The 13,476-nt window shown below is 44.8% G+C and overlaps 6 non-coding genes across 6 annotated transcripts; all 6 read right to left on the bottom strand.

Annotated features, from left to right (window-relative positions):
- Positions 1–81: 81 nt before the first annotated feature.
- On the bottom strand, positions 82–152 carry trnag-ccc (transfer RNA glycine (anticodon CCC)). The gene has a single exon. It is a non-coding gene; the product is annotated as a tRNA-Gly (tRNA).
- An 889-nt stretch (positions 153–1,041) lies between these two features.
- On the bottom strand, positions 1,042–1,112 carry trnag-ccc (transfer RNA glycine (anticodon CCC)). Its single transcript has one exon. It is a non-coding gene; the product is annotated as a tRNA-Gly (tRNA).
- A 4,254-nt stretch (positions 1,113–5,366) lies between these two features.
- Positions 5,367–5,437, bottom strand: trnag-ccc (transfer RNA glycine (anticodon CCC)). Its single transcript has one exon. It is a non-coding gene; the product is annotated as a tRNA-Gly (tRNA).
- Positions 5,438–5,844: 407 nt separating this feature from the next.
- Positions 5,845–5,915, bottom strand: trnag-ccc (transfer RNA glycine (anticodon CCC)). The gene has a single exon. It is a non-coding gene; the product is annotated as a tRNA-Gly (tRNA).
- Positions 5,916–8,733: 2,818 nt separating this feature from the next.
- trnag-ccc (transfer RNA glycine (anticodon CCC)) lies at positions 8,734–8,804 on the bottom strand. The gene has a single exon. It is a non-coding gene; the product is annotated as a tRNA-Gly (tRNA).
- Positions 8,805–9,211: 407 nt separating this feature from the next.
- trnag-ccc (transfer RNA glycine (anticodon CCC)) lies at positions 9,212–9,282 on the bottom strand. Its single transcript has one exon. It is a non-coding gene; the product is annotated as a tRNA-Gly (tRNA).
- Between the last annotated feature and the right edge of the window lie 4,194 nt (positions 9,283–13,476).

Raw genomic sequence — 13,476 nt, 5'->3', positions numbered from 1 at the left:
CGGATATTTCAACACAGCCAACATTAAGGTACGTCTGGCAAAGAGGAGAAGCGGCAGCAGCCCAAAAGGCAACAGGACCCTTGCGCCAGCCGGGAATCTAACCCGGGTCGCAAGAATGGGAATCTTGCATGATACCCCTACACCACTGGCACACAGAGTGGCCATGGTTTATGCCTCCTAATAAAGGGATGAGTCTGAAAACCAGACCACAATCTGTTTTCAAAGGACAAGAGAGAATGACATGAAACATTCCCAGAAACGGAATCCATAGCTAACAATTAGGGAGAATGCACAGAAACAAAACGACTTGACCATTAAGGAAAGAAGCAGCATAAAAAAGAACAGTCTATTTTCACATTTCAGATGGCACACTCAAGTAATCCAATGGCACAACCTGGATTATCTAGAGGCAATCCAGTTCATTGGAGATTGCGATACAGCAGAGGAGTACAGAAAGGGCTTTGAAACGTTCCAAATGTCCGGATATTTCAACACAGCCAACATTAAGGTACGTCTGGCAAAGAGAAGAAGCGGCAGCAGCCCAAAAGGGAACAGGACCCTTGCGCCAGCCTGGAATCGAACGCAGGTCGCAAGAAGGGGAATCTAACATGATACCCCAACACCACTAGCACACACCAAGGGCAATTTTTATGCCTCCTAATAATGGGATGAGCCTGAAAACCAGACCACAATCTGTTGACAAAGGACTAGAGAGAATGACATAAAACATTCCCAGAAAGGGAATCCATAGCTAACAATTGGGGAGAATGCACAGAAGCAAAACGACTTGACCATTATGGAAATAAGCAACATAAAAAAGAACAGTCTATTTTCAAGTTGCAGATGGCACACTCAAGTAATCCAATGGCACAACCTGGATTATGTCCAGGCAAAGCAGTTGATTGGAGATTGCGATAGAGCAGAGGAGTACAGAAAGGGCTTTGAAACGTTCCAAATGTCCGGATATTTCAACACAGCCAACAGTAAGGTAAGTCTGGCAAAGAGAAGAAGCGGCAGCAGCCCCAAATGGAACAAGACCCTTGCGCCAGCTGGGAATCGAACCCAGGTCGCAAGAATGGGAATCTTGCATGATACACCTACACCACTGGCACACAGAGTGGCCATGGTTTATGCCTCCTAATAAAGGGATGAGTCTGAAAACCAGACCACAATCTGTTGACAAAGGACGAGAGAATGACATGAAACATTCCCAGAAAGGGAATCCATAGCTAACAATTGGGGAGAATGCACAGAAGCAAAATGACTTGACCATTATGGAAATAAGCAACATAAAAAAGAACAGTCTATTTTCAAGTTGCAGATGGCACACTCAAGTAATCCAATGGCACAACCTGGATTATGTCCAGGCAAAGCAGTTGATTGGAGATTGCGATAGAGCAGAGGAGTACAGAAAGGGCTTTGAAACGTTCCAAATGTCCGGATATTTCAACACAGCCAACATTAAGGTACGTCTGGCAAAGAGAAGAAGCGGCAGCAGCCCAAAAGGGAACAGGACCCTTGCACCAGCCTGGAATCGAACGCAGGTCGCAAGAAGGGGAATCTAACATGATACCCCAACACCACTAGCACACACCAAGGGCAATTTTTATGCCTCCTAATAATGGGATGAGCCTGAAAACCAGACCACAATCTGTTGACAAAGGACTAGAGAGAATGACATAAAACATTCCCAGAAAGGGAATCCATAGCTAACAATTGGGGAGAATGCACAGAAGCAAAACGACTTGACCATTATGGAAATAAGCAGCATGAAAAAGAACAGTCTATTTTCAAGTTGCAGATGGCACACTCAAGTAGTCCAATGGCATAACCTGGATTATGTCCAGGCAAAGCAGTTGATTGGAGATTGCGATAGAGCAGAGGAGTACAGAAAGGGCTTTGAAACGTTCCAAATGTCCGGATATTTCAACACAGCCAACATTAAGGTACGTCTGGCAAAGAGAAGAAGCGGCAGCAGCCCAAAAGGGAACAGGACCCTTGCGCCAGCCTGGAATCGAACGCAGGTCGCAAGAAGGGGAATCTAACATGATACCCCAACACCACTAGCACACACCAAGGGCAATTTTTATGCCTCCTAATAATGGGATGAGCCTGAAAACCAGACCACAATCTGTTGACAAAGGACTAGAGAGAATGACATAAAACATTCCCTGAAAGGGAATCCATAGCTAACAATTGGGGAGAATGCACAGAAGCAAAACGACTTGACCATTATGGAAATAAGCAGCATGAAAAAGAACAGTCTATTTTCAAGTTGCAGATGGCACACTCAAGTAGTCCAATGGCATAACCTGGATTATGTCCAGGCAAAGCAGTTCATTGGAGATTGCGATAGAGCAGAGGAGTACAGAAAGGGCTTTGAAACGTTCCAAATGTCCGGATATTTCAACACAGCCAACATTAAGGTACGTCTGGCAAAGAGAAGAAGCGGCAGCAGCCCAAAAGGGAACAGGACCCTTGCGCCAGCCTGGAATCGAACGCAGGTCGCAAGAAGGGGAATCTAACATGATACCCCAACACCACTAGCACACACCAAGGGCAATTTTTATGCCTCCTAATAATGGGATGAGCCTGAAAACCAGACCACAATCTGTTGACAAAGGACTAGAGAGAATGACATAAAACATTCCCAGAAAGGGAATCCATAGCTAACAATTGGGGAGAATGCACAGAAGCAAAACGACTTGACCATTATGGAAATAAGCAACATAAAAAAGAACAGTCTATTTTCAAGTTGCAGATGGCACACTTAAGTAATCCAATGGCACAACCTGGATTATGTACAGGCAAAGCAGTTGATTGGAGATTGCGATAGAGCAGAGGAGTACAGAAAGGGCTTTGAAACGTTCCAAATGTCCGGATATTTCAACACAGCCAACATTAAGGTACGTCTGGCAAAGAGAAGAAGCGGCAGCAGCCCAAAAGGGAACAGGACCCTTGCGCCAGCCTGGAATCGAACGCAGGTCGCAAGAAGGGGAATCTAACATGATACCCCAACACCACTAGCACACACCAAGGGCAATTTTTATGCCTCCTAATAATGGGATGAGCCTGAAAACCAGACCACAATCTGTTGACAAAGGACTAGAGAGAATGACATAAAACATTCCCAGAAAGGGAATCCATAGCTACCAATTGGGGAGAATGCACAGAAGCAAAACGACTTGACCATTATGGAAATAAGCAACATAAAAAAGAACAGTCTATTTTCAAGTTGCAGATGGCACACTCAAGTAATCCAATGGCACAACCTGGATTATGTCCAGGCAAAGCAGTTGATTGGAGATTGCGATAGAGCAGAGGAGTACAGAAAGGGCTTTGAAACGTTCCAAATGTCCGGATATTTCAACACAGCCAACATTAAGGTACGTCTGGCAAAGAGAAGAAGCGGCAGCAGCCCAAAAGGGAACAGGACCCTTGCGCCAGCCTGGAATCGAACGCAGGTCGCAAGAAGGGGAATCTAACATGATACCCCAACACCACTAGCACACACCAAGGGCAATTTTTATGCCTCCTAATAATGGGATGAGCCTGAAAACCAGACCACAATCTGTTGACAAAGGACTAGAGAGAATGACATAAAACATTCCCAGAAAGGGAATCCATAGCTAACAATTGGGGAGAATGCACAGAAGCAAAACGACTTGACCATTATGGAAATAAGCAGCATGAAAAAGAACAGTCTATTTTCAAGTTGCAGATGGCACACTCAAGTAGTCCAATGGCATAACCTGGATTATGTCCAGGCAAAGCAGTTCATTGGAGATTGCGATAGAGCAGAGGAGTACAGAAAGGGCTTTGAAACGTTCCAAATGTCCGGATATTTCAACACAGCCAACATTAAGGTACGTCTGGCAAAGAGAAGAAGCGGCAGCAGCCCAAAAGGGAACAGGACCCTTGCGCCAGCCTGGAATCGAACGCAGGTCGCAAGAAGGGGAATCTAACATGATACCCCAACACCACTAGCACACACCAAGGGCAATTTTTATGCCTCCTAATAATGGGATGAGCCTGAAAACCAGACCACAATCTGTTGACAAAGGACTAGAGAGAATGACATAAAACATTCCCAGAAAGGGAATCCATAGCTAACAATTGGGGAGAATGCACAGAAGCAAAACGACTTGACCATTATGGAAATAAGCAACATAAAAAAGAACAGTCTATTTTCAAGTTGCAGATGGCACACTTAAGTAATCCAATGGCACAACCTGGATTATGTACAGGCAAAGCAGTTGATTGGAGATTGCGATAGAGCAGAGGAGTACAGAAAGGGCTTTGAAACGTTCCAAATGTCCGGATATTTCAACACAGCCAACATTAAGGTACGTCTGGCAAAGAGAAGAAGCGGCAGCAGCCCAAAAGGGAATCGCCAGCCTGGAATCGAACGCAGCCTGGAATCGAACGCAGGTCGCAAGAAGGGGAATCTAACATGATACCCCAACACCACTAGCACACACCAAGGGCAATTTTTATGCCTCCTAATAATGGGATGAGCCTGAAAACCAGACCACAATCTGTTGACAAAGGACTAGAGAGAATGACATAAAACATTCCCAGAAAGGGAATCCATAGCTAACAATTGGGGAGAATGCACAGAAGCAAAACGACTTGACCATTATGGAAATAAGCAACATAAAAAAGAACAGTCTATTTTCAAGTTGCAGATGGCACACTCAAGTAATCCAATGGCACAACCTGGATTATGTCCAGGCAAAGCAGTTGATTGGAGATTGCGATAGAGCAGAGGAGTACAGAAAGGGCTTTGAAACGTTCCAAATGTCCGGATATTTCAACACAGCCAACATTAAGGTACGTCTGGCAAAGAGAAGAAGCGGCAGCAGCCCAAAAGGGAACCAGACCCTTGCGCCAGCCAGGAATCGAACGCGGGTCGCAAGAAGAGGAATCTAACATGATACCCCAACACCATTAGCACACACCAAGGGCAATTTTTATGCCTCCTAATAAAGGGATGAGCCTGAAAACCAGACCACAATCTGTTGACAAAGGACTAGAGAGAATGACATGAAACATTCCCAGAAAGGGAATCCATAGCTAACAATTGGGGAGAATGCACAGAAGCAAAACGACTTGACCATTATGGAAATAAGCAACATAAAAAAGAACAGTCTATTTTCAAGTTGCAGATGGCACACTCAAGTAATCCAATGGCACAACCTGGATTATGTCCAGGCAAAGCAGTTGATTGGAGATTGCGATAGAGCAGAGGAGTACAGAAAGGGCTTTGAAACGTTCCAAATGTCCGGATATTTCAACACAGCCAACAGTAAGGTAAGTCTGGCAAAGAGAAGAAGCGGCAGCAGCCCCAAATGGAACAAGACCCTTGCGCCAGCTGGGAATCGAACCCAGGTCGCAAGAATGGGAATCTTGCATGATACCCCTACACCACTGGCACACAGAGTGGCCATGGTTTATGCCTCCTAATAAAGGGATGAGTCTGAAAACCAGACCACAATCTGTTGACAAAGGACGAGAGAATGACATGAAACATTCCCAGAAACGGAATCCATAGCTAACAATTAGGGAGAATGCACAGAAACAAAACGACTTGACCATTAAGGAAAGAAGCAGCATAAAAAAGAACAGTCTATTTTCACATTTCAGATGGCACACTCAAGTACTCCAATGGCACAACCTGGATTATCTAGAGGCAATGCAGTTCATTGGAGATTGCGATACAGCAGAGGAGTACAGAAAGGGCTTTGAAACGTTCCAAATGTCCGGATATTTCAACACAGCCAACATTAAGGTACGTCTGGCAAAGAGAAGAAGCGGCAGCAGCCCAAAAGGCAACAGGACCCTTGCGCCAGCTGGGAATCGAACCCAGGTCGCAAGAATGGGAATCTTGCATGATACCCGTACACCACTGGCACACAGAGTGGCCATGGTTTATGCCTCCTAATAAAGGGATGAGTCTGAAAACCAGACCACAATCTGTTGACAAAGGACGAGAGAATGACATGAAACATTCCCAGAAAGGGAATCCATAGCTAACAATTGGGGAGAATGCACAAAAACAAAACGACTTGACCATTAAGGAAATAAGCAACATAAAAAAGAACAGTCTATTTTCAAGTTGCAGATGGCACACTCAAGTAATCCAATGGCACAACCTGGATTATGTCCAGGCAAAGCAGTTGATTGGAGATTGCGATAGAGCAGAGGAGTACAGAAAGGGCTTTGAAACGTTCCAAATGTCCGGATATTTCAACACAGCCAACATTAAGGTACGTCTGGCAAAGAGAAGAAGCGGCAGCAGCCCAAAAGGGAATCGCCAGCCTGGAATCGAACGCAGCCAGGAATCGAACGCGGGTCGCAAGAAGGGGAATCTAACATGATACCCCAACACCATTAGCACACACCAAGGGCAATTTTTATGCCTCCTAATAAAGGGATGAGCCTGAAAACCAGACCACAATCTGTTGACAAAGGACTAGAGAGAATGACATAAAACATTCCCAGAAAGGGAATCCATGGCTAACAATTGGGGAGAATGCACAGAAGCAAAACGACTTGACCATTATGGAAATAAGCAACATAAAAAAGAACAGTCTATTTTCAAGTTGCAGATGGCACACTTAAGTAATCCAATGGCACAACCTGGATTATGTACAGGCAAAGCAGTTCATTGGAGATTGCGATAGAGCAGAGGAGTACAGAAAGGGCTTTGAAACGTTCCAAATGTCCGGATATTTCAACACAGCCAACATTAAGGTACGTCTGGCAAAGAGAAGAAGCGGCAGCAGCCCAAAAGGGAACAGGACCCTTGCGCCAGCCTGGAATCGAACGCAGGTCGCAAGAAGGGGAATCTAACATGATACCCCAACACCACTAGCACACACCAAGGGCAATTTTTATGCCTCCTAATAATGGGATGAGTCTGAAAACCAGACCACAATCTGTTGACAAAGGACGAGAGAATGACATGAAACATTCCCAGAAAGGGAATCCATAGCTAACAATTGGGGAGAATGCACAAAACCAAACGACTTGACCATTAAGGAAAGTAGCAGCATAAAAAAGAACAGTCTATTTTCACATTTCAGATGGCACACTCAAGTACTCCAATGGCACAACCTGGATTATCTAGAGGCAATGCAGTTCATTGGAGATTGCGATACAGCAGAGGAGTACAGAAAGGGCTTTGAAACGTTCCAAATGTCCGGATATTTCAACACAGCCAACATTAAGGTACGTCTGGCAAAGAGAAGAAGCGGCAGCAGCCCAAAAGGCAACAGGACCCTTGCGCCAGCCTGGAATCGAACGCAGGTCGCAAGAAGGGGAATCTAACATGATACCCCAACACCACTAGCACACACCAAGGGCAATTTTTATGCCTCCTAATAATGGGATGAGCCTGAAAACCAGACCACAATCTGTTGACAAAGGACTAGAGAGAATGACATAAAACATTCCCAGAAAGGGAATCCATAGCTAACAATTGGGGAGAATGCACAGAAGCAAAACGACTTGACCATTATGGAAATAAGCAACATAAAAAAGAACAGTCTATTTTCAAGTTGCAGATGGCACACTTAAGTAATCCAATGGCACAACCTGGATTATGTACAGGCAAAGCAGTTGATTGGAGATTGCGATAGAGCAGAGGAGTACAGAAAGGGCTTTGAAACGTTCCAAATGTCCGGATATTTCAACACAGCCAACATTAAGGTACGTCTGGCAAAGAGAAGAAGCGGCAGCAGCCCAAAAGGGAATCGCCAGCCTGGAATCGAACGCAGCCTGGAATCGAACGCAGGTCGCAAGAAAGGGAATCTAACATGATACCCCAACACCACTAGCACACACCAAGGGCAATTTTTATGCCTCCTAATAATGGGATGAGCCTGAAAACCAGACCACAATCTGTTGACAAAGGACTAGAGAGAATGACATAAAACATTCCCAGAAAGGGAATCCATAGCTAACAATTGGGGAGAATGCACAGAAGCAAAACGACTTGACCATTATGGAAATAAGCAACATAAAAAAGAACAGTCTATTTTCAAGTTGCAGATGGCACACTCAAGTAATCCAATGGCACAACCTGGATTATGTCCAGGCAAAGCAGTTGATTGGAGATTGCGATAGAGCAGAGGAGTACAGAAAGGGCTTTGAAACGTTCCAAATGTCCGGATATTTCAACACAGCCAACATTAAGGTACGTCTGGCAAAGAGAAGAAGCGGCAGCAGCCCAAAAGGGAACCAGACCCTTGCGCCAGCCAGGAATCGAACGCGGGTCGCAAGAAGAGGAATCTAACATGATACCCCAACACCATTAGCACACACCAAGGGCAATTTTTATGCCTCCTAATAAAGGGATGAGCCTGAAAACCAGACCACAATCTGTTGACAAAGGACTAGAGAGAATGACATGAAACATTCCCAGAAAGGGAATCCATAGCTAACAATTGGGGAGAATGCACAGAAGCAAAACGACTTGACCATTATGGAAATAAGCAACATAAAAAAGAACAGTCTATTTTCAAGTTGCAGATGGCACACTCAAGTAATCCAATGGCACAACCTGGATTATGTCCAGGCAAAGCAGTTGATTGGAGATTGCGATAGAGCAGAGGAGTACAGAAAGGGCTTTGAAACATTCCAAATGTCCGGATATTTCAACACAGCCAACAGTAAGGTAAGTCTGGCAAAGAGAAGAAGCGGCAGCAGCCCCAAATGGAACAAGACCCTTGCGCCAGCTGGGAATCGAACCCAGGTCGCAAGAATGGGAATCTTGCATGATACCCCTACACCACTGGCACACAGAGTGGCCATGGTTTATGCCTCCTAATAAAGGGATGAGTCTGAAAACCAGACCACAATCTGTTGACAAAGGACGAGAGAATGACATGAAACATTCCCAGAAACGGAATCCATAGCTAACAATTAGGGAGAATGCACAGAAACAAAACGACTTGACCATTAAGGAAAGAAGCAGCATAAAAAAGAACAGTCTATTTTCACATTTCAGATGGCACACTCAAGTACTCCAATGGCACAACCTGGATTATCTAGAGGCAATGCAGTTCATTGGAGATTGCGATACAGCAGAGGAGTACAGAAAGGGCTTTGAAACGTTCCAAATGTCCGGATATTTCAACACAGCCAACATTAAGGTACGTCTGGCAAAGAGAAGAAGCGGCAGCAGCCCAAAAGGCAACAGGACCCTTGCGCCAGCTGGGAATCGAACCCAGGTCGCAAGAATGGGAATCTTGCATGATACCCCTACACCACTGGCACACAGAGTGGCCATGGTTTATGCCTCCTAATAAAGGGATGAGTCTGAAAACCAGACCACAATCTGTTGACAAAGGACGAGAGAATGACATGAAACATTCCCAGAAAGGGAATCCATAGCTAACAATTGGGGAGAATGCACAAAAACAAAACGACTTGACCATTAAGGAAATAAGCAACATAAAAAAGAACAGTCTATTTTCAAGTTGCAGATGGCACACTCAAGTAATCCAATGGCACAACCTGGATTATGTCCAGGCAAAGCAGTTGATTGGAGATTGCGATAGAGCAGAGGAGTACAGAAAGGGCTTTGAAACGTTCCAAATGTCCGGATATTTCAACACAGCCAACATTAAGGTACGTCTGGCAAAGAGAAGAAGCGGCAGCAGCCCAAAAGGGAACCAGACCCTTGCGCCAGCCAGGAATCGAACGCGGGTCGCAAGAAGGGGAATCTAACATGATACCCCAACACCATTAGCACACACCAAGGGCAATTTTTATGCCTCCTAATAAAGGGATGAGCCTGAAAACCAGACCACAATCTGTTGACAAAGGACTAGAGAGAATGACATAAAACATTCCCAGAAAGGGAATCCATGGCTAACAATTGGGGAGAATGCACAGAAGCAAAACGACTTGACCATTATGGAAATAAGCAACATAAAAAAGAACAGTCTATTTTCAAGTTGCAGATGGCACACTTAAGTAATCCAATGGCACAACCTGGATTATGTACAGGCAAAGCAGTTCATTGGAGATTGCGATAGAGCAGAGGAGTACAGAAAGGGCTTTGAAACGTTCCAAATGTCCGGATATTTCAACACAGCCAACATTAAGGTACGTCTGGCAAAGAGAAGAAGCGGCAGCAGCCCAAAAGGGAACAGGACCCTTGCGCCAGCCTGGAATCGAACGCAGGTCGCAAGAAGGGGAATCTAACATGATACCCCAACACCACTAGCACACACCAAGGGCAATTTTTATGCCTCCTAATAATGGGATGAGTCTGAAAACCAGACCACAATCTGTTGACAAAGGACGAGAGAATGACATGAAACATTCCCAGAAAGGGAATCCATAGCTAACAATTGGGGAGAATGCACAAAACCAAACGACTTGACCATTAAGGAAAGAAGCAGCATAAAAAAGAACAGTCTATTTTCACATTTCAGATGGCACACTCAAGTACTCCAATGGCACAACCTGGATTATCTAGAGGCAATGCAGTTCATTGGAGATTGCGATACAGCAGAGGAGTACAGAAAGGGCTTTGAAACGTTCCAAATGTCCGGATATTTCAACACAGCCAACATTAAGGTACGTCTGGCAAAGAGAAGAAGCGGCAGCAGCCCAAAAGGGAACAGGACCCTTGCGCCAGCCTGGAATCGAACGCAGGTCGCAAGAAGGGGAATCTAACATGATACCCCAACACCACTAGCACACACCAAGGGCAATTTTTATGCCTCCTAATAATGGGATGAGCCTGAAAACCAGACCACAATCTGTTGACAAAGGACTAGAGAGAATGACATAAAACATTCCCAGAAAGGGAATCCATAGCTAACAATTGGGGAGAATGCACAGAAGCAAAACGACTTGACCATTATGGAAATAAGCAACATAAAAAAGAACAGTCTATTTTCAAGTTGCAGATGGCACACTTAAGTAATCCAATGGCACAACCTGGATTATGTACAGGCAAAGCAGTTCATTGGAGATTGCGATAGAGCAGAGGAGTACAGAAAGGGCTTTGAAACGTTCCAAATGTCCGGATATTTCAACACAGCCAACATTAAGGTACGTCTGGCAAAGAGAAGAAGCGGCAGCAGCCCAAAAGGGAATCGCCAGCCTGGAATCGAACGCAGCCTGGAATCGAACGCAGGTCGCAAGAAGGGGAATCTAACATGATACCCCAACACCACTAGCACACACCAAGGGCAATTTTTATGCCTCCTAATAATGGGATGAGCCTGAAAACCAGACCACAATCTGTTGACAAAGGACTAGAGAGAATGACATAAAACATTCCCAGAAAGGGAATCCATAGCTAACAATTGGGGAGAATGCACAGAAGCAAAACGACTTGACCATTATGGAAATAAGCAACATAAAAAAGAACAGTCTATTTTCAAGTTGCAGATGGCACACTCAAGTAATCCAATGGCACAACCTGGATTATGTACAGGCAAAGCAGTTGATTGGAGATTGCGATAGAGCAGAGGAGTACAGAAAGGGCTTTGAAACGTTCCAAATGTCCGGATATTTCAACACAGCCAACATTAAGGTACGTCTGGCAAAGAGAAGAAGCGGCAGCAGCCCAAAAGGGAATCGCCAGCCTGGAATCGAACGCAGCCTGGAATCGAACGCAGGTCGCAAGAAGGGGAATCTAACATGATACCCCAACACCACTAGCACACACCAAGGGCAATTTTTATGCCTCCTAATAATGGGATGAGTCTGAAAACCAGACCACAATCTGTTGACAAAGGACGAGAGAATGACATGAAACATTCCCAGAAAGGGAATCCATAGCTAACAATTGGGGAGAATGCACAAAACCAAACGACTTGACCATTAAGGAAAGAAGCAGCATAAAAAAGAACAGTCTATTTTCACATTTCAGATGGCACACTCAAGTACTCCAATGGCACAACCTGGATTATCTAGAGGCAATGCAGTTCATTGGAGATTGCGATACAGCAGAGGAGTACAGAAAGGGCTTTGAAACGTTCCAAATGTCCGGATATTTCAACACAGCCAACATTAAGGTACGTCTGGCAAAGAGAAGAAGCGGCAGCAGCCCAAAAGGGAACAGGACCCTTGCGCCAGCCTGGAATCGAACGCAGGTCGCAAGAAGGGGAATCTAACATGATACCCCAACACCACTAGCACACACCAAGGGCAATTTTTATGCCTCCTAATAATGGGATGAGCCTGAAAACCAGACCACAATCTGTTGACAAAGGACTAGAGAGAATGACATAAAACATTCCCAGAAAGGGAATCCATAGCTAACAATTGGGGAGAATGCACAGAAGCAAAACGACTTGACCATTATGGAAATAAGCAACATAAAAAAGAACAGTCTATTTTCAAGTTGCAGATGGCACACTCAAGTAATCCAATGGCACAACCTGGATTATGTACAGGCAAAGCAGTTGATTGGAGATTGCGATAGAGCAGAGGAGTACAGAAAGGGCTTTGAAACGTTCCAAATGTCCGGATATTTCAACACAGCCAACATTAAGGTACGTCTGGCAAAGAGAAGAAGCGGCAGCAGCCCAAAAGGGAATCGCCAGCCTGGAATCGAACGCAGCCTGGAATCGAACGCAGGTCGCAAGAAGGGGAATCTAACATGATACCCCAACACCACTAGCACACACCAAGGGCAATTTTTATGCCTCCTAATAATGGGATGAGTCTGAAAACCAGACCACAATCTGTTGACAAAGGACGAGAGAATGACATGAAACATTCCCAGAAAGGGAATCCATAGCTAACAATTGGGGAGAATGCACAAAACCAAACGACTTGACCATTAAGGAAAGAAGCAGCATAAAAAAGAACAGTCTATTTTCACATTTCAGATGGCACACTCAAGTACTCCAATGGCACAACCTGGATTATCTAGAGGCAATGCAGTTCATTGGAGATTGCGATACAGCAGAGGAGTACAGAAAGGGCTTTGAAACGTTCCAAATGTCCGGATATTTCAACACAGCCAACATTAAGGTACGTCTGGCAAAGAGAAGAAGCGGCAGCAGCCCAAAAGGGAACAGGACCCTTGCGCCAGCCTGGAATCGAACGCAGGTCGCAAGAAGGGGAATCTAACATGATACCCCAACACCACTAGCACACACCAAGGGCAATTTTTATGCCTCCTAATAATGGGATGAGCCTGAAAACCAGACCACAATCTGTTGACAAAGGACTAGAGAGAATGACATAAAACATTCCCAGAAAGGGAATCCATAGCTAACAATTGGGGAGAATGCACAGAAGCAAAACGACTTGACCATTATGGAAATAAGCAACATAAAAAAGAACAGTCTATTTTCAAGTTGCAGATGGCACACTCAAGTAATCCAATGGCACAACCTGGATTATGTACAGGCAAAGCAGTTGATTGGAGATTGCGATAGAGCAGAGGAGTACAGAAAGGGCTTTGAAACGTTCCAAATGTCCGGATATTTCAACACA

Source organism: Conger conger, chromosome 6 (assembly GCF_963514075.1).
Source record: "Conger conger chromosome 6, fConCon1.1, whole genome shotgun sequence".
Lineage (NCBI taxonomy): Eukaryota > Metazoa > Chordata > Actinopteri > Anguilliformes > Congridae > Conger > Conger conger.
Note: the sequence above shows the minus strand (reverse complement) of the source record. Positions and strands in the feature narration are given on the sequence as shown.